The 21311-nt window shown below is 46.2% G+C and overlaps 1 protein-coding gene across 10 annotated transcripts in view; it reads right to left on the bottom strand.

The window, feature by feature from the left end:
- Positions 1-21311, bottom strand: part of LOC146799811 (uncharacterized) — a 373412-nt gene that overhangs the window by 174403 nt on the left and 177698 nt on the right. The window lies entirely within an intron of this gene.

Raw genomic sequence — 21311 nt, forward strand, 5'->3', positions numbered from 1 at the left:
TGGTATAAACTATGCACCAAAAAGTGTGATATAAGATGAACCGGGCGTGAAATATAATATGCAATACATTGTGCGCAATGACAGATTCATTGGAGAGCGCGAGATAGCACAGGCACTAGCGCGTGCTATGCGATGTCCGCCTTGGAGTGTAATATGCACAGGGCAGTGTTGTGTAACCTAACTGGTCTCTAAAGTTGTAATATAAAATATGTGCTGGGGAGTGTAACATTGCATATGCACTGTGACAAAGATATGGATCCCAGATTGTAATATGTATGGCATAGCACTGTGCGTTATAACATAGGCATCGAGGCAGGCACGTTAGATGGGGCAATATAACCCGTGCGAAGACAAGTGTGGCATGACATATTCACGGGGTGGTGTTACAGTGCCCATGGGCTAGAGAGTGTCATAGCATATGCACTAGTTGGTGGAATACAACACAGAGGTGTGTGGCACTCGGCAGGCAATGGTGGGTGTAACACAGCATTGGGCTCTGCCAGGAGCGCGCTGTGACTCTCAAGTGATGTTCGTCCCCTTTCCAGAGAGTAAAATAAAAAGTATTACACATCCGGCAGTGGATGTGTGTTTTATTAACCGTGAGGGGGGTTTCTTACATAGTTTTGGTCGAATTTTTGTCGAATCCCCTTTGAATGGCTTGGTGTGCATGTGTATTAAATGTGCCCGTTAATAGCCACCTATGTTTGTATAAATAAAAGACAAGGGTGTCTACCGGGATTAGGCACGGTAGGGCATCAGACATGTCAGAGCTTCACTAGTGGTGTAAATACATTCCACGTGGATTCATTGTATGCATAGTCGCCTTTTAATGAATATCACTCAAATCGTCATGGTGATAGGAACGTACGGTTTGTCCAGCATGTCCTAGGTGTGTCTATAAATATATATATTTTTAAAATAATAGAAAACAGTGGCCGGCCCTGGGGAATGGGGTCAAAAAAATATAATTAGGAGACATGCCCTGGGGGATGGGGTCATCAGGGCCAATAAATTAGAATAAGAAGGGGAACCACACAGCCCCCCTTCTTAAAAAATTAAAATAAATAAAAGACTGGCATCGTGCCAGAGGCCACGCCCCCTCCTTGCAGCACTCTGCAAAAGCGCCCCCTGGCGAATTGTAAGTTGGGGAATTAATTCCTCTTCAATACTGAGGGTCCCTGAGGGCCAACTAGCCCAACAGGCATCTCCAGTATGCGCCAGGGAGCTGCGCTGCAGACAGGTGTTCTGAGGCCAAGCCCCTTTTTACACCTCTCTGCAACGCAGCTCTGTGGCGCTTACTGGAGGTACCTAGTGGTCTAGTTTGACCCTAGGGACCCTTAGGATTCAAGGGGACTTAATCTCTCAACTTAGAACAGCCACAGGGCGCGTTTACACAGTGGTAAAGGGAGGGGACGGGGCCTGAGGTGACGTGTGCAAACACGCACTATGGCACGTTTTAAATTGGGGATATAATTTCCCTTCAATACTGAGGGCCCCTGGGGGCTAACTAGCCCACCAAGTGCTTCCAGTAAGCGCCACTGAGCTGCATTGCAGAGAGGTGGTCCAGGCCGTGCCACTTTTTACACCTCTCTGCAACGCAGCTCTGTGGCACTTACTGGAGGTACCTAGTGGGCTAGTTGGACCCTAGGGACCCTCAGGATTCAAATGAACTTAATCTCCCAACTAAAAACGGACACAGGGCGTGTTTACACAGTGGGGAAGGGAGGGGACGGGGCCTGAGTTAACGTGTGCAAAAACACCCTGTGGCCTGTTTTAAGAGGTAGTTTTAATACCCCTGCCCTATTATATACTAGGGGCTTACAGAGGAGGTCATGCTAATCACAAGGGGACCCCAACGCATAATGTTCCCTAGTGTATATAGGTGTTTTCACTGTATTCGAAGTGTCTATTAACATAGCACTGGCTCTAGGACTGGTTAGTCAGACTCAGTTACCACCAGTATCCGTCTGAAAAAGTTGAGGGTAGAGGATGATTTTGCAACAAGGCTTCTTTCTGCTCTTCTTTTTGTTCTTTCTGCACGTTATCCTTCTTCCTGCACTTTTCTTCGTCTTTGAGGACTTCTGTTGCTTCTTTCTGCACTTCTTTTTTTTCTTTCTGTGCATTTTTTCTTCTTTCTTCACATGTCCTATCTCTGTAGGCATAGTTAGAAATTAGCATTTAAAAAACCTTTGAAATTCACAGAAAAAAACATAGGTTTCAGGCACGTTATAGTTAGGAATTAGCATTTAAAAAACCTCAGAAATTCACTGAAAAAACCATAGGTTTCAGGGGTGTTATAGTTAGCTGGACTTTTCACTTGTACAAAACCATTGAAATTCCCCCGTTATAGTTAGTTCAGCTAACTATAACTCGCGCGCCCGCAATGCACTGCTGATGACGTCACATATTACATCACTCATGACATGGTCAGTGACATCACTGATGACATCTCAAATGACATCACTGATGACATCACTGGTGACATCATCCTTGTGATAGAGTGGCAGACCTCCTCTCCCCCTAATATAACCTTTGATACACACATTCAAAAATAGAGACTAAAATTTTGAAAACAATGGACATACCAATACCAGTTACAACAACCTCTTCAGTAATTCTAAGATCCACATACACATCCACTCATTCACCAACAGTCCTATACAGTCACTCATACATGTACTCACTCATCATATGTACTCATACACCTATACATCCTGTTACACAATGCCACTCATCCATAGAGTTACTCACACACATAGTCACTCATGCTAATAAAGAATCAAACATACATTTACTTGCATATACAGTTATTCACACACCACCACACTTACTTCTACGGAAACTTACACATACTTAGTCTTTTAAACAATCACTTATAGAAACACATACTTATTCATACAGGAACTCTTTCAATCTCTCACTCTCACATATACTCACTTATATACACCAATAGTCACATATACTAGTTTAAAACATATGTAGTTACTCATAAAGACACTAATGAGACAGTCATTCACTCAGTAACACACCCATACACACACTCATCCACCCATACAGTCCTGCACACATGCTGTCTTCAACACATACAAACAGTGAGTCACTCATTCATGCACCTATGCACTACGTAATACCCCCCACCGAACCATGCAGACACTCAGACTGATACTCAAAAAACCAACTAATAGCCTATTTAGACACCCATGTAGCTACTCACCAACCCATGCAGCCACTTATACACAAAGTGAGAGACTGATACAGATATTTACATATTTAAACATTACTCACTAAGCCATGTATTCACTAGGATACACTTAATCAGTCAGTTACACAATCAATTTTTCAAAAACAAATCATCCATTTAGACACTTATATACCCATTTATTCTTCCATCGACCTTGAGATATTGAATATGCTACTTACCAGTATGCATCTGTTCTTGGCATGTAGGGCTGCTGACATTCATATCTGTGCATAGATCGCCGCCTAGTGTTGGGTCCGGATGTTTGCACGTTGTTGTCCTGGAAGAGTCTTCGAAGTATCCTGGGATAGGTGACTCCTCCCCTGGACTACAGTGCTCATGGGCATCCTCTCCATCCTCAGATTGTTTTTCGCCATTGTGGCAGTGATGGAGTAGATACAGAAAGTGATGACCATGCTTACAGTAATTCTGAGAGCTGCAGCTGCTACAGGCGCCGGGGAGGAGGGAGGGCGATATGAATGTCAGCAGCCCTACATGCCAAGAACAGATGCATACTGGTAAGTAGCATATTCAGTTCGAGGCATGTGGGCTGCTGAATTCATATCTGTGCATAGAATACATAGCAGTACCTCCTATTAGCGGCGGCTACCAGTGCCAGCTGCAGCGGTCTGAAAAAGAGTTTTGAGAACAGCCTGTCCTACAGCTGCCTGCTGTTTTGATTGCACATCTACACAATAGTGTTTGGTAAATGTGTGTGTAGTGGACCAGGTGGCTGTTCTACATATATCATGCAAAGGAATGTTTCCCAGGAAAGCCATGGAGGCCCCTAACTTACGTGTTGAGTGGGCTCGTGGGGGAATCGTTAATGTGCGTTTAGCCTTTTGATAGCAAATTTGAATACATTTAACGATCCATCTGGCTATACCTGCTTTGGAGATAGCGTTACCTTTGTGGTGTGGGGCAAAGTCAACGAAAAGTTGTTTAGTCTTCCTAAAGACTTTAGTCCTGTCGATATAGTACAGGAGGGCTCTCTTTACATCTAGAGTATGGAGTGCTCTTTCTGCGACAGTTTGTGGGTTTTGAAAGAAAACGGGCAGTTCAATAGTTTGATTTATGTGGAACTGCGATATCACCTTGGGCATGAATTTGGGGTTGGTACGTAGTACGACCCTGTTGGCGTGAACCTGTATAAATGGCTCTTGAACGGTTAGTGCCTGGAGTTTACTAACTCTCCTCAAAGAAGTGATTGCTACTAGGAAAGCTACTTTCCAGGTGAGGAATTGAATCTCGCATGAGTGTAGAGGTTCGAAGGGTGGACCCATCAGGCGTGTGAGGACCAAGTTGAGGTTCCACATTGGAGCTGGTGGGTGGCGTGGAGGGATTACTCGTTTGAGTCCTTCCAAGAATGCTTTGATGGCAGGCACTCTGAATAAAGAGAGGTGCTGCCTGTTCTGGAGATAGGCTGATATTGCGGTCAAATGAACACGTATTGAGGTGTATGCCAGATTGCATCGGTATAGGTGTAAGAGGTAACAAATTATGTTTTGGATGGATGCGTCTAGCGGGTTAATGTCATTATTATTGCAATAGATGACAAATCTTTTCCATTTGGCTGCATAGCAAGCTCTGGTAGTGGGTCTCCTGGCCTCCTTAATGATGTCCATACAGTCAGGTGGCAGGTTTAGGTAGCCAAACTCTAGGACTTCAGGAGCCAGATTGCCAGGTTCAGCTGTTGCGGATCTGGATGCTGAATCTCTCCATGGTTCTGCGTCAAATGCGCGGGTTTGATTCGCAGCCTTTGATGCGGCACCACGGAAAGTTCGAGAAAGGTGGTGTACCATGGCTGGCGTGCCCACGTTGGAGCAACCAGGACGAGTGTCAGTGAGTGTTGTCTGAGTTTGCGTGCCACCAGCGGTATCAGTGGTGCTGGGGGAAAAGCGTACGCAAATCTGCCGGACCAGTTCATCCATATCGCATTGCCCTGCGACTGCGGATGTGGGAACCTGGCGGCAAAGCTTTGGCATTTTGCGTTTTCGCTTGTGGCGAATAGGTCTATGTCTGGATGACCCCACTGCTGGAAGTACGGCTGGAGTACTGATGGGTGTAACTCCCACTCGTGCATCTGGTGGCTGTGTCTGCTGAGCAGATCCGCCATCTGGTTGTCCTTGCCGGGGAGGTGTTCCGCCATGAGGAACATGTTCCTCTGAATGGCCCACTTCCACATGCTCTGAGCCAGATGAGACAACTGTGGAGAGTGTGTTCCTCCCTGCTTCTGTATGTAGTACATGGCGGTCATGTTGTCCGTCCGGATCAACACGACTTTGTTGCACAAGTGTACTTTGAATGCTTTCATAGCCAGGAAGATTGCCATCAGTTCTAGAAGGTTGATGTGCATCTTCTTTTGTTGTGTTGTCCAAAGTCCCTGCACTGTGTAATTGAGTACATGAGCTCCCCATCCCTGGAGAGACGCGTCCGCTGTCAGTATTATTTGTGGAACAGGCTCTTGGAACGGTTGGCCCTTGCAAAGGTTTTGTGGATTCCACCAATGCAGAGTTGTATGCCCGACCGCTCACCAACACTAGGTCTTTTAGTTGCCCTTGAGCCTGATTCCATTGACGTGCTAAGCACTCCTGAAGCGGGCGCATATGTAGTCTCGCGTGTGGGACTATGAAAATGCAGGAGGCCATCATGCCTATCAACTGCATGAACACTCGCGCGGGAAGGGAGTGTTGGGGTTTGAACTTGGAAATCAGCATTTGCATGCTGTTGATTCTCACTAAATTTGGCTGAGCTGTGGCCGCCAGAGTGTCTATGGTCGCACCTAGGTACTGTTGTACGTGTGCGGGTTGGAGATGTGATTTTGGGTAATTTAGTGAGAACCCCAGACTGTGAAGAAGGTGAATGGTCCGGGACATGTGGCTGGCACATTGCTGGGCGGACTATGCTTGAACAAGCCAGTCGTCCAGGTAAGGGTAGACGTGTATGTGTTGCCTCCGTAGGTGTGCAGCCACAGTAGCTAGGCACTTTGTGAAAACTCTGGGTGCTGTTGTCACGCCGAAGGGAAGGACTTTGAATTGGTAGTGCTGCCCCTGAACAGTGAACCTGAGATATTTTCTGTGTGAGGGGTGAATGGGTATGTGGAAATACGCATCTTTGAGGTCCAGTGTGGCCAGGAAGTCTACCTGTTTGAGTAGCGGGAGGACTTGCTGTAGAGTGAGCATGTGGAAATGCTCGGAGAGAATGTAGCGGTTGAGGGGTCTTAGGTCTAGTATAGGTCTGAGTGACCCGTCCTTTTTCGGTATTAAAAAGTACAGGGAGTACACCCCCGTACCTTGCTCGTGGACGGGTACGACCTCTATTGCGCCTTTTTGTAGCATACTTAGCACTTCCTGCTGTAAGAGCGTTAAGTGCTCTGAGGACATAGGACGGTGTTTTGGAGGTATTGTGGGTGGAGTTGAGGTTAATTCTAGGCAGTAACCGTGTTTGACAATATCTTTGACCCACCTGTCCGTGGTGATGGAGTTCCACGTCGACAGGAACCTTTGTAGCCTTCCCCCGACAGGTGTTATGCGGTCGGGAGGAAGGAAAGGGCGTCACTGTTTGTTCTTGGGGGAGGACCTGGTGTTGCCGTATCCGCGTCCTCTGCCCTTTGTGCTTGAGCCACGATATCCACCCCGGGTGTTTTTATCGTAGGAACTTTGTGTGTTTCCCTTGTTGTAGGTTTGCTGTGACCCCTGTCCTCTACCTGCTCCTCTATGTCCGGGGCGACGAAAGGAGCCGCTCCGAAAGGTCTGCGTTTGGAGAGCCCCCATGGACTTTGCAGTGTCTGTGTCCTTTTTTATTTTTTCTAGGGTGGTGTCAACCTCTGGCCCGAATAAGTAGTCGGGGTTGACCGGCTGGTTGAGGATGTTATTTTGTACCTCAGGTTTGAATCCGGAGATTCGTAACCAGGCGTGTCGTCGTAACATGACGCTAGTGTTTATGGATCTGGCAGCTGTATCCGCGGCATTCAGTGCACACTTAATGGATGCGTTCGTGAGGAGTTGTCCCTCCCTGATGAGGATCTCTGCTCCCTCTTTGAATTGGTCAGGGAGATGTTGGAGTAATGTTTCTAATGTGTCATAATGTGCGCGATCGTAGCGAGCTAGGAGCGCCTGAGTATTGGCAATACGCCATATGTTAGCTGCTTGGGCTGCAACCCGTTTGCCGGAGGTCTCTAGCACCTTGGACTCTTTGTCCGGGGGAGGAGCATCCCCTGTCGTCTGCGAGTGTGCCCGTTTGCGAGCATTCGCGACTACTATGGAATCCAGAGGTAACTGGCCTCTAATGTAGGTAGGGTCCCCAGGCGCCGACCTGTATTTCTTGTCGATCCTGGGGTTTATTACTCTTGCCCTGGTGGGTTCCTTGAAAATGTCCTTTGCTGGTTTGAGGACACCTTTCAACATGGGTAGAGTTTTGATATTCCTTTCTGAGGATGCGAAAGTATCCATGAGAAAGTCGTCCTCGACGGTGTCAGAGTGGAGTTGCACACCATGATTGGCCGCAGCACGTTCAATGAGGGTGTTGAATGCGGCAGAGTCCTCTGTGGGAGACGTTTTTGCTCCATATAACTGCGTGTCCTGTGTATCCATAGGTGCACCCGGGTCTACAGGGTCATCCCAAGCTTGGTCAGGGTCCTGTTGGCCTTCAGGGTCCATCTCTCCGGGGTAGGGGACGTGGTCACCCATGTAGTCCTCCAAAACGTCTGTTTCGGAGTGTGTGGGAGAGAAGGACTGTGGATCTTGGTAAGAGGAATGGAGAGGTTCGTAAAGAACTGGTTCCGAATCCACTGGCAGCTTTTTCTTTAGCGGGATCCGGTAGGAGTCCAAAGCTGGCTCGGAAGTTATTCTCCTCTTGTGGAGCATCATTCTGCCGGTGTCGGCATCGATGATGTGTGATGGTGACGTCTCTGCAGGAGAGCGTTCGGCAGGTGTGATCGTGGTGTGGGTGACACGTGTTCTGATTTGGAACAGTTTTGGGGCCGTGGATGGTGGCAGGCCAAAAGTGATGTTGGCCGGTGCCGGCGAAGCTTTTTGAGCTTTTTTCGGCTCGGAGCCTGACGTGTCCTGGAGGGCTGCCTTGTCTTTGATGCGTTGCAAGGACGCTGCAACTTGCCGCACCTGGAGCGCCGACGGTTCTTTGGCGCCGACCGGTTCTGTAGAGGTGGCCGTGGGCTTCTTCGGCGCCACTGGGTCATCGAGTCGAGGAGAGGTAGTAGCTGTCGATGGTGTTGATGATTGTGCCTTTGGTGCTGCTTTCGAAGCGGTGTGAGACGCAGCAGCCATTTTGACCTTTGTGGCCGGAGCCGATTGTTTCGGTGCCGGGAGCCGAGTAGGTTTGGCGGTACCGATGGTCTTTTTCCGTGTGTCGGCGCCGACGTCGGCTGCTGCAAGCTCGGCACCGAAGTCTCGTTTGGTGCGGTCGGTGCCGACGGGTTTGGCTGGCGTCGAAGGTGTGGTGGGCTTCGATCCGACCAGTGTCACTTTCAGTTTCGGTTTCTGATGAACCAATACAGCTTTCGGTTTCGGTTTCGAAGAAGGGAAACCAACCGTTTTGGGTAGTAATGGCTGCCGCTGAATGTCCGAGGCCGGGCCAGAGGGCGGAGCCGAAGAACTGCGGGATAGGTCTTGGGTAAGGCCCGAAGGCGATCCCTCGACCGGAGCCATAGACTGACGCACTGGGATATCCTCAGTCTATACGGGTAGGCCTTGCTCGTCACCGGAGATACTCTCTTCGGCCCCTAAGGCCTCATCGTAGTCTCCTACCTCGGTGTCGGCTTCTTCTCTGTGAAAGAGTCGTTCTTCGATGTCTTCCGATCCGGAGTCGTGTTCGGAAGCGGGGCTGGAGGGTAGGTTCTCCACGTCTTCGACATCTTCGTCCTCGGCGCTGAAGATGTTGGTCGGGGCCGGTGCCGCTTGCTGCGCTTCAAGTCTCGCTGCTCGTCGATTCCGGAGAGTCTTCTTGGATCGGAATCGGGCACAGGCCATACATGTGGACTCGTCGTGATCCGGTGAAAGGCATTTGTTGCACACCGGGTGGACGTCGACATGGGGATATTTCGCATTGCATACAGGACACCGCTTGAATGGGGTCCTCGATTCCATCGTCGATGTCGGGTCGATGGTCGGGTATGATGCGAAAAAGTTGCTCTTGAAGTTAGTAAACTAACAAATAACTATCGATACCGATCGGGAACAGTACCGACGCGAACTAAAGGCCTTTTGGCCTGTAAAAAGTTTTTCCTAACTTGAGTCAAGATAAGCACATCCGAACCCAATGGCGGAAAAAAACAATCTGAGGATGGAGAGGATGCCCATGCGCACTGTAGTCCAGGGGAGGAGTCACCTATCCCAGGATACTTCAAAGACTCTTCCAGGACAACAACGTGCAAACATCCGGACCCAACACTAGGCGGCGATCTATGCACAGATACGAATTCAGCAGCCCACATGCCTCGAACACATATATAAAACATATTTAATTTTCAGAAAAACAGACATTCACTGGATGATGTCATCAGTGATGTCATCAGTGATGTCATTTGAGATGTCATCAGTGATTTCATGAGTGATGTCACTGACCATGTTATGAGTGATGTAATATGTGACGTCATCAGCAGTGCATTGCGGGCGCGCGAGTTATAGTTAGCTGAACTAACTATAACGGGGGAATTTCAATGGTTTTGTACAAGTGAAAAGTCCAGCTAACTATAACACCCCTGAAACCTATGGTTTTTTCAGTGAATAAATATAAATTTATGCAAACATATACATATATGCATACATATGCATGGTATGTATATGAAATTTTGAAAAACACTAATAAAAGCAAAGCTAAAAAGCCAGAATTGCTTTAACTTAAACGAGGGCGAGACCTATTGCATTTTCAATGCTTGTTTACTTTGGTTCCATCAAGAAGGCATTCAGATGTGACACATTTGCCATAAATTCTGAATGGTAGCACTCTAGTTCCTCATTAGATCACTGTAGCAAAGCTACTGCTCGCCATGGAAGTCTGCTGCTGGTATTCAAAGTGCATGTTTCAGTCTCATTGTCAGAACTTTTTAATGAAAAAAAAGAGGATTTGAGAACTCAAAATGTGCCCTAAGTTTTCTTTCTGCAGCACTAATCATAATTTATATGGCAAAATTAACCCCCTCATTTTGTTCCTTTGCAAATTAAATGTTTTAAATGTTAACACTTTATTTCAATCAAGATGGCTTCAGGTGTGCCATACCTTTGTCATAAGCAAGACTGTTAGCGCTCTAGTTGTTCTTTAAAACACTCTGGGATTTCTGTCATTGGGCTATACTTGGGCTACATCTCGGTGATATTTGTGCTACATTTGGGCTCTTTTGTCTCTGGTGGCCATCTTGGGAACCTTGTTATGAAGATTCCTAATTTCCTCATTTACTGCAGTCTCCTCAGTAGGCATACTGTCAGTTTTTTACTTTGATTCAATGAAGAAGGCATTCAGATGTGTCACACATTTGCCATTAATTCAGAATGTTAGCACTCTAGTCGCTCATTAGATCACTGTAGTAAAGCTACTGCTCACCAGGGAAGTCTGCTGCTGGTATTGAAAGTGCATGTTTCAGTCTGCATGTCAGAATTCTTTAATGAAATAGAAGAGGATTTGAGAAGTCACTCAAAATGTGCCCTAATTTTTCTTTCTGCAGCACTAATCATACATTCTATGGCAAAATGAACCCTCTCATTTTGTTCCTTTTTAAATTAAATGTTTTAAATGTTACCACTTTATTCCAATCAAGATGGCTTCAGGTGTGCCATACCTTTGTCATAAGTAAGACTGTTAGCGCTCTAGTTGTTCTTTGGAACACTCTGGGAAGCTGCAGTAGAACACAAAGGAATCAACTGACAGTCTCTGCCCTTGTTGGAGGTACATGTTTTACTGAGAATGTCAGACTTCATTCTCACATGACTGAGAAAGATAATGTGAATTTACAGAAAATATGCTCTCAGTTTAGCTTATAGATCACCTTCCAAACCTCTGTGGGAAAAGCATGTGAAAATAGTTTTCTCTCAAACATGATTCATGATATCCCAGCAGAAGGCTTTTTCACATGGTAAAATCACCTTAGAACATACCACAATTCCTAAAATGAGTATGGTACCATCAACAAATGATTTATAATGTAACTAAAGTCTTAAAACCTTCTATTAACAGCAATGCTTTTTAATGAGGTGTTATCATGTATATTGGTCCCAAGATGGCTGCCAACACTTCTTGGATGAAGTGCTGACAGCCAATCAGATCTCACAATGAGATGTGTGGTTAGGCTCCGCCCAGATATGTATATGATTTTACTTTTGATTTTCACAGGAACTACTGAACGGATTTACACCATATATGCAAAAGGCACATGCCTGACCTGAGGACTACCTCTTTGCCAAATTTCACGTAATTCTGTTCAGCCGTTCGGGCTGTACCTTCGACTAAAGGTCCTATGGAAAAATGCATGGGGAAGACGCGTTTTGGGACCCCCCCTTTTTCTCGGCCCCCGCTTGACGATTCACGCCGAGACTTTCAGGGTAGGAGCTGAATGGAGCGCCCCATTTGTTTTGAAAATTTCGCGAGGATTCGTCAAATCGGCGCCAAAGTTATTCAAAATAGAATTTTGAGATTTCCTATGGAAACTAGGTTGTAACTATAACTATCTACTGGCGACCGCCAGTAGATAATATATATATATATATATATTCACAGAAAAAACCATAGGTTTCAGGGGCGTTATAGTTAGCTGGACTTTTACTCGTACAAAACCATAGAAATTCCCCCGTTATAGTTAGTTTAGCTAACTATAACTCGCGCGCCCGCAATGCACTGCTGATGACGTCACATATTACATCACTCATGACATGGTCAGTGACATCACTCATGACATCACTCATGACATCTCACATGACATCACTCATGACATCACTGATGACATCATCCAGTGAATGTCTGTTTTTCTGAAAATTAAATATGTTTTATATATGTATATCTCAAGGTCGATGGAAGAATAAATATAAGTGTCTAAATGGATGATTTGTTTTTGAAAAATTGATTGTGTAACTGACTGATTAAGTGTATCATAGTGAATACATGGCTTAGTGTGTAATGTTTAAATATGTAAATATCTGTATCAGTCTCTCACTTTGTGTATAAGTGGCTGCATGGGTTGGTGAGTAGCTACATGGGTGTCTATATAGGTTATTAGTTGGTTTTTTGAGTATCAGTCTGAGTGTCTGCATGGTTCGGTGGGGGGTATTACGTAGTGCATAGGTGCATGAATGAGTGACTCACTGTTTGTATGTGTTGAAGACAGCATGTGTGCAGGACTGTATGGGTGGATGAGTGTGTGTATGGGTGTGTTAGTGAGTGAATGTCTCAATAGTGTCTTTATGAGTAACTACATATGTTTTAAACTAGTATATGTGACTATTGGTGTAGATAAGTGAGTATATGTGAGAGTGAGAGATTGAAAGAGTTCCTGTATGAATAAGTATGTGTTTCTATAAGTGATTGTTTAAAAGACTAAGTATGTGTAAGTTTCCGTAGAAGTAAGTGTGGTGGTGTGTGTATAACTGTATATGCAAGTAAATCTATGTTTGATTCTTTATAAGCATGAGTGACTATGTGTGTGAGTAACTCTATGGATGAGTAGCATTGTGAAACAGGATGTATAGGTGTATGAGTACATATGATGAGTGAGTACATGTATGAGTGACTGTATAGGACTGTTGGTGAATGAGTGGATGTGTATGTGGATCTTAGAATTACTGAAGAGGTTGTTGTAACTGGTATTGGTATGTCCATTGTTTTGAAAATTTTAGTCTCTATTTTTGAATGTGTGTATCAAAGGTTATATTAGGGTGAGAGGAGGTCTGCCACTCTATCACAAGGATGATGTCACCAGTGATGTCATCAGTGATGTCATTTAAGATGTCATCAGTGATGTCACTGACCATGTCATGAGTGATGTAATAGGTGACGTCATCAGCAGTGCATTGCGGGCGCGCGAGTTATAGTTAGCTGAACTAACTATAACGGGGGAATTTCAATGGTTTTGTACAAGTGAAAAGTCCAGCTAACTATAACACCCCTGAAACCTATGGTTTTTTCAGTGAATTTCTGAGATTTTTAAATGCCTATTCCTAACTATAACGTGCCTGAAACCTATGGTTTTTTCTGTGAATTTCAAAGGTTTTTTAAATGCTAATTTCTAACTATGCCTACAGAGATAGGACATGTGAAGAAAGAAGAAAAAATGCACAAAAAGAAAAAAAAGAAGTGCAGAAAGAAGCAACAGAAGTCCTCAAAGACGAAGAAAAGTGCAGGAAGAAGGATAACGTGCAGAAAGAACAAAAAGAAGAGCAGAAAGAATCCTAGTTGCAAAATCATCCTGTACCCTCAACTTTTTCAGACGGATACTGGTGGTAACTGAGTCTGACTAACCAGTCCTAGAGCCAGTGCTATGTTAAAAGACACTTAGAATACAGCGAAAACACCTACATACACTAGGGAACATTATGCGTTGGGGTCCCCCTGTGATTAGCATGACCTCCTCTGTAAGCCCCTAGTATATAATAGGGCAGGGGGATTAAAACTACCTCCTCAAACAGGCCACAGGGCATTTTTGCACACGTTAACTCAGGCCCCGTCCCCTCCCTTCACCACTGTGTAAACACGCCCTGTGTCTGTTTTTAGTTGGGAGATTAAGTTCATTTGAATCCTGAGGGTCCCTAGGGTCCAACTAGCCCACTAGGTACCTCCAGTAAGTGCCACAGAGCTGCGTTGCAGACAGGTGTAAAAAGTGGCACAGCCTGGACCACCTCTCTGCAATGCAGCTCAGTGGCGCTTACTGGAAGCACTTGGTGGGCTAGTTAGCCCCCAGGGGCCCTCAGTATTGAAGGGAGATGATATCCCCAATTTAAAACGTGCCATAGTGTGTGTTTGCACACGTCACCTCAGGCCCCGTCCCCTCCCTTCACCACTGTGTAAACGCGCCCTGTGGCTGTTCTAAGTTGAGAGATTAAGTCCCCTTGAATCCTAAGGGTCCCTAGGGTCAAACTAGACCACTAGGTACCTCCAGTAAGCGCCACAGAGCTGCGTTTCAGAGAGGTGTAAAAAGGGGCTTGGCCTCAGAACACCTGTCTGCAGCGCAGCTCCCTGGCGCATACTGGAGATGCCTGTTGGGCTAGTTGGCCCTCAGGGACCCTCAGTATTGAAGAGGAATTAATTCCCCAACTTACAACTCGCCAGGGGGCGCGTTTGCAGAGTGCTGCAAGGAGGGGGCGTGGCCTCCGGCACGATGCCAGTCTTTTATTTATTTAAATTTTTTAAGAAGGGGGGGCTGTGTGGTTCCCCTTCTTATTCTAATTTATTGGCCCTGATGACCCCATCCCCCAGGGCCTGTCTCCTAATTATATTTTTTTGACCCCAATCCCCAGGGCCGGCCACTGTTTTTTATTATTTTTACAAAATATATATTTATAGACACACCTAGGACATGCTGGACAAACCGTACGTACCTATCACCATGACGATTTGAGTGATATTCATTAAAAGGCGACTATGCATACAATGAATCCACGTGGAATGTATTTAAACCACTAGTGAAGCTCTGACATGTCTGATGCCCTACCGTGCCTAATCCCGGTAGACACCCTTGTCGTTTATTTATACAAACATGGGTAGCTATTGACGGGCACATTTAATTCACATGCACACCAAGCCATTCAAAGGGGATTCGACAAAAATTTGACCAAAACTATGTAAGAAACCCCCCTCACGGTTAATAAAACACACATCCACTGCCGGATGTGTAATAGTTTTTATTTTACTCTCTGGAAAGGGGACGAACATCACTTGAGAGTCACAGCGCGCTCCTGGCAGAGCCCAATGCTGTGTTACACCCACCATTGCCTGCCGAGTGCCACACACCTCTGTGTTGTATTCCACCAGCTAGTGCATATGCTATGACACTCTCTAGCCCATGTGCACTGTAACATCACCCCATGAATATGTCATGCCACACTTGCCTTCGCACGGGTTATATTGCCCCATCTAACGTGCCTTCCTCGATGCCTATGTTATAACGCACAGTGCTATGCCATACATATTACAATCTGGGATCCATATCTTTGTCACAGTGCATATGCAACGTTACACTCCCCAGCACATATTTTATATTACAACTTTAGAGACTAGTTAGGTTACACAACACTGCCCTGTGCATATTACACTCCAAGGCGCACATCGCATAGCACGCGCTAGTGCCTGTGCTATCTCGCTCTCTCCAATGAATCTGTCATTGCGCACAATATATTGCATATTATATTTCACGCCCGGTTCATCTTATATCACACTTTTTGGTGCATAGTTTATACCATACACTATATCTAGTTTTCCTTTTCAATCGTGGCCTCAGGACTATGTTCTATATAACACTGTGTTCACCTACCCTTTTCACGGGCATTACATTTTGCGATAGGGGGTGGAGGGTCAGGGGGTGTTTCTGCCAAGTGAGCCCGGAGTCACAGTCACAAACGTCCTCTTCTTCCTGAATAAAAGTGAGATTATGCTGCATACTTGTTCATATTTTAAGTAGTTCGCACAGACACACGTTTTAAAAACAATAAAGTTCCTAATACCCGCCTTCTCTGAACAGTTAGCTTGCTGCCCCATCCCCCTCCTCCCTATCCTCTGTTGTGTGAATCCATGGACTAGCCTCCTCCCTCCTGCCATGCATGGTCTGATGTGCTGCCACTGCCCTCAATTTAGTATGATGTACCAGTCCCCTCCTCCTGCCCTCCATTGCCCAATTCTATGCCCCATCATTGACCTCCTGCTTAAACTCTGTGCTTAGCTTGCTGCCCCTATTCTCCTTCCCCCTGCCCTCCGATGTCTTTGTGCATGCCCCTGCTCCATCCTTTTTGCCCACCATGTTCCATGGACCTGCCACTCCTATCTACTCTGAGTGTTCTGTTGAGCTGCCACTCCCCTCCCACCTGCCTAGCATTGTCAGATGACTGTAACCTGTCCCTGCCACCTCCACCCTGCCTGTCCACATGCCATGCCCCTATCCTCTTCCTCCTGTCCTACATGGTCCATTGTACTGCCACACCCTTCTGCCCTCCCTGGTCTGTTGTGCTGCAACTGCTCCTCCTGCCTGCCCCGTGCGGTCTGTTGTGAGGCCCCTTCCCCTGAACTTTGTCTGTGCACAGGTCCTGACCCTCCCTTCTATCCTCCATCGTCCTTTGTGCATGCCCCTGCACCCTCCTTCTTGCCCATCATAGCCATTGTGCTGCCACTAACCCTCCCACTTGCCATGCATGGTCTTCTGTGCTGCCATGGCCCCTCCCACCTTCCCTGTGTGGTCAGTTAGCTGCCCCTGACCCCCTCCCACCTTCCCTCCATGGTCTGTGTGTATGCCATCACAGTCTCACTGTTGCTCTTCATGGTGTGTCTTGCTTCTAGTGCCCATCCTGCCTGACCTCCATGGCTATCTTGCTGCTCCTGCCCTGCCCCCTTGCCCCCAGCCCTCTGTTTACATGTGCAGACCCCTACTCCCTCCCTCCTGGCTTGTCTGTTCCATTGTAATGCCCCTGATCCTTCCCTCCTGCCCTTTATGGTCTGTTATGCTGCAGCTTTCTCTCCTGTCTGTCCATTATGGTCAGCTAGCTACCATTGCCTCTTGCCCTTCTGTTCTCTGTTGTCCATGTGCATGGTCCTGTCCCCTCCCTCTTGCTTTCTATGGATTGTTGTGCTGCACTCCCGTCCCGCATGCCCTGTGTGGTGTATTGTGCTGCTGCAAACCCTGATGCCTGCCCTACAGGGTCAGTTTGGTGCACCTCTCCATGTCCCTCCTGTCCTCTGTTATCCAAGTCCATGTCCCTACCCCATTTCCTTCCATGATCCAATGTACCATACTTGCGAACATTTTGAACTTGGTAAGAGGGAGAATTTGAAAAAAAACTGGGGTATTGATTTTCCCCTTTGAGTTACATTGAAAAAGAGGAGATTGTAGACAGGAGACAGATCAAATAAAGCCCATTTGAGCTTAAAAACGTTGGACGTTTCCTGGCTGAATCGGGTCTGTTGGCATGGATGGTTGTACTACCATTGCCTCTTCCTTCAGCCCACAATGGTCTATTACATTGCCACAGCCTCTCTTGCAAGTCCTGTATTGTTGGTTTGTTGCCCCTGCCCCCTTTCCACTGCCCTCCATAGTCTGTTGTGCTGCCACGGCCCTTCCTGCCTGCTCAGTGTGGTTAAATTGTTGCCTTTGCACCCTCCTACCTGCCTTCAATTTTCGGAGTCCGTGGCCCTGGCCTCTGCCTCTCAACAGTATCCTAATGAACAACTAGATTGCTAACATTCTATATTTATTACAAAAGTGTGGAACGCCTGACGTCATCTTGATGTAATCAAAACTGTAATACCTAGAGCATTTCCTTTAGAAATTACATATATGAGAGGGTCTTATTGGCATCAAAATTATGGTTAGTGCTCTAAAAGACTAAAATAAGGACATATTTTCTGAGTTTTCAAATAGCGACAAAGCACTTTTAAATTATTTGTTATCTTTATGTTTTTTCATCCAGTTGATCACTTGATTAAATGTTGCACTTAGGGGAGAGGATGTGGTGTTACTTCCAGAACTGCAGACTTTGCAACTGGGGAACCAGGTTGGAGTTTCTGTTTCAGCTCGACATTCTGTGATTCTGGTCAAATCACTTAGTCTCCCCATGTCTACAGCCAAAATGAATTTGTTCTTGTGTGATGTAACCAATGCTCATGTAAAGCACTCCAATACCTGACAAGTCTGCACTATATAACACTGCAAAAACACAAAATAATAAGTGTTTTGCACACTTCTGTCATTGGGCTATATTTGGGCTACATCTGGGTGATTTTGGGCTACATTTGGGCTCTTTTGTCTCCGGTGGCCATCTTGGGAGATTTATTTGTTATGAAGTTTCCTAATTTCCTCATGTACTGCAGTCTCCTCAGTAGGAAATGCTTTCAGTTTTTTACTTTGATTCCATCATGAAGGTATTCAGATATGTCACACATTTGCCATAAATTCTGAAAGTTAGCACTCTAGTTGCTCATTAGATCACTCTAGTAAAACTACTGTTCACCATGGAAGTCTGCTCCTGGTATTAAAAGTGCATGTTTCAGTCTGCATGTCAGAATTTTTTAATGAAATAGAAGAGGATTTGAGAAGTCACTCAAAATGTGCCCTCATTTTCTTTCTTCAGTATTAATCATAATTTCTATGGCAAAATGAACCCCCTCATTGTGTTCGTTTTTAAATTAAATGTTTTAAGTGTTACCAGTTTATTCCAATCAAGATGGCTTCAGGTGTGCCATACTTTTGTCATAATTAAGACAGTAAGCGCTCTAGTTGTTTTTAAGAACACTCTGGGACATTCTGTCATTGGGCTATACTTGGGCTACATCTGGGTGATATTTGGGCTACATTTGGGCTCTTTTGTCTCTGGTGGCCATCTTGGGAGACTTATTTGTTATAAAGTTTCCTAATTTCCTCATTTACTGCAGTCTCCTCAATAGGAAATACTTTCAGTTTTTTACTTTGATTCCATCAAGAAGGCATTCAGATGTGTCACACATTTGCCATAAATTCAGAATGTTAGCACTCTTTTTGCTCATTAGATCACTGTAGTAAAGCTACTGCTCACCAGGGAAAACTGCTGCTGGTATTGAAAGTGCATGTTTCAGTCTGCATGTCAGAATTTTTTAATGAAATAAAAGAGGATTTCAGAAGTCAAAATGTGCCCTAGTTTAACACTTTAATCCAAGCAAGATGGCTTCAGGTGTGCCATACGTTTATCATAAGTAGGACTGTTAGAGCTCTAGTTGTTCTTTGGAACACTCTGGGAAGCTGCAGTAGAACACAAAGGAATCAACTGACAGTCTCTGCCCTTGTTGGATGTACATGTTTTACTGAGAATGTCAGACTTCATTATCACATGACTGAGAAAGATAATGTGAATTTACAGAAAATAAGCTCTCAGTTTAGCTTATAGATCACCTTCCAAACCTCTGTGGGAAAAGCATGAGAAAATATTTTTCTCTCAATCATGATATCCCAGCAGAAGGCTTTTTCACATGGTGAAATCACCTTAGAACATACCACAATTCCTAAAATGAGTATGGTACCATCAACAAATGATTTATAATGTAACTAAAGTCTTAAAACCTTCTATTAACTGCAATGCTTTTTAATGAGGTGCTATTATAAATATTGGTCCCAAAATGGCTGCCAACACTTCTTGGATGAAGTGCTGACAGCCAATCAGATCTCAGGATGAGATGTGTGGTTAGGCTCCGCCCACATATATATATGATTTTACTTTTGATTTTCTCAGGAACTACTGAACAGATTGACACCAGACCTGCAAAAGTCACTTCCCTGAGCTGAGGACTACCTCTCTGCCAAATTTCAAGTAATTCTGTTCAGCCGTTCGGGCTGTACCTTGGACTAAAGGTCCCTATGGAAAATTGCGTGGGGAAAACGCGTTTTGGGACCCCCTTTTTTCTCAGCCCCCGCTTGACGAATCCCCCCGAGTCTTTCAGGGTAGGAGCCTATTTTGAAAATTTTGCGAGGATTCGTCAACCGGCGCCAAAGTTATTCCAAATAGAATGTTGCGGATTTCCTATGGAAACACGGTCCTAACTATAACTATCTACTGGCGAATATATATATTCACTGAAAAAACCATAGGTTTCAGGGGCGTTATAGTTAGCTGGACATTTCCCCTCGTACAAAATCCTATAAATTCCCCTGTTATAGTTAGTTCAGCTAACTATAACTCACGCCCCCGCAATGCACTGCTGATGAGGTCAAATATTACATCACTTGTTGGACCTGTCAGCCCCAGGGTGGTCTCCCCTTCCATTTTTGATCGTGCCTCATTTTTTCCACCCTCATTTTATATGTTGGACTAGGTCTCCGGGCGCCTTTTCATTGCCAATCAGTGTTAAGGTGCAGGTGCTCCCTTCTCCCAAGATGGCTGCCACAGGCCCCTGCTACTGCAGAGTGGTCTTTCATAGTAGCACCCTAGCTGCCAGGAGCTGGCTGGAACCCCACAACAATGTTGCGACACCAGCCCGCCTTTTTGTCCCATAGGTAGAGTGGGGAAGCTCCTGGAATGTGCTGGAACCTTCTAGAAGGGAGGTGTGGTTTTTCTTTTGCCGCCTTGGCTAGAGGTCACCTGACCTAGGGCTACTTAAGTGAGGGAGGGATCTTTTTGAGTTGAGTTGGCCAGTGGGGTGAAGCAGAGCTGGAAGAATCCACCAGGAGTATAGGCGGTAGGGCCTAGCCAGGGACTTATGCCTCTGAGAGTGACAGGATTTAGGTGCTGCCTCTTAAGTGAGTGAGGGACCCTGTGAAACCCACTGATCTTGCCCAGCAGTAGGAGGACCCAGAGAACCTCTGCCCAGCCTGACTAGGAAGGACCTAGTCGTCTTCTCCATCCCTACCCCCCTGTAACAGAACCCCTTTAAGGGCGCCACATACATCTGCGCCAACAAGACTTCATCTAACATCTGAGAACAGAGACTTATATGCCAAGCACTGAGACCGCGTGTCCAGATTGAACTCTAAAACTTATCTGACAAGCGCTGAGACTGACCCCTGAAGCCGTATGCAAAGCAGATTGAAGAGCCACCGGGGATCGACCAGGTATTAGCGCTGTGACCCCTGCGCTCCCTGACCTGGTCTGGGACCCCCGGCAGCATGCTCCGCTGAGCGCGGAACCCCCATCCTTAACTTGAGCACCCCCCTGTGACGTGGAAGCCAGCGCGCTCACCGCCGCGGCCCGGAGGCCGGAAGAAGTGCCCTGCAGAGTCGCGAGGCCCGTGAGAAGCCCGGGGCGCCGCCGCTGCCGTCGCAGCGGTGTGAGAAGGTGCGCGAGGCCTGGGGCCGAGTTTCCCCATCGTCGCTGGAACGGACGCCGTCCGACGCCGAGAACGAGGTAAGCCCGGAGGCTGGGATTGTCCCTGGTGCGCCCCCTACTGGTTGGGAGCCGCACCGCAC

The sequence above is a fragment of the Triturus cristatus genome, chromosome 8 (assembly GCF_964204655.1).
Source record: "Triturus cristatus chromosome 8, aTriCri1.1, whole genome shotgun sequence".
Taxonomy (NCBI): domain Eukaryota; kingdom Metazoa; phylum Chordata; class Amphibia; order Caudata; family Salamandridae; genus Triturus; species Triturus cristatus.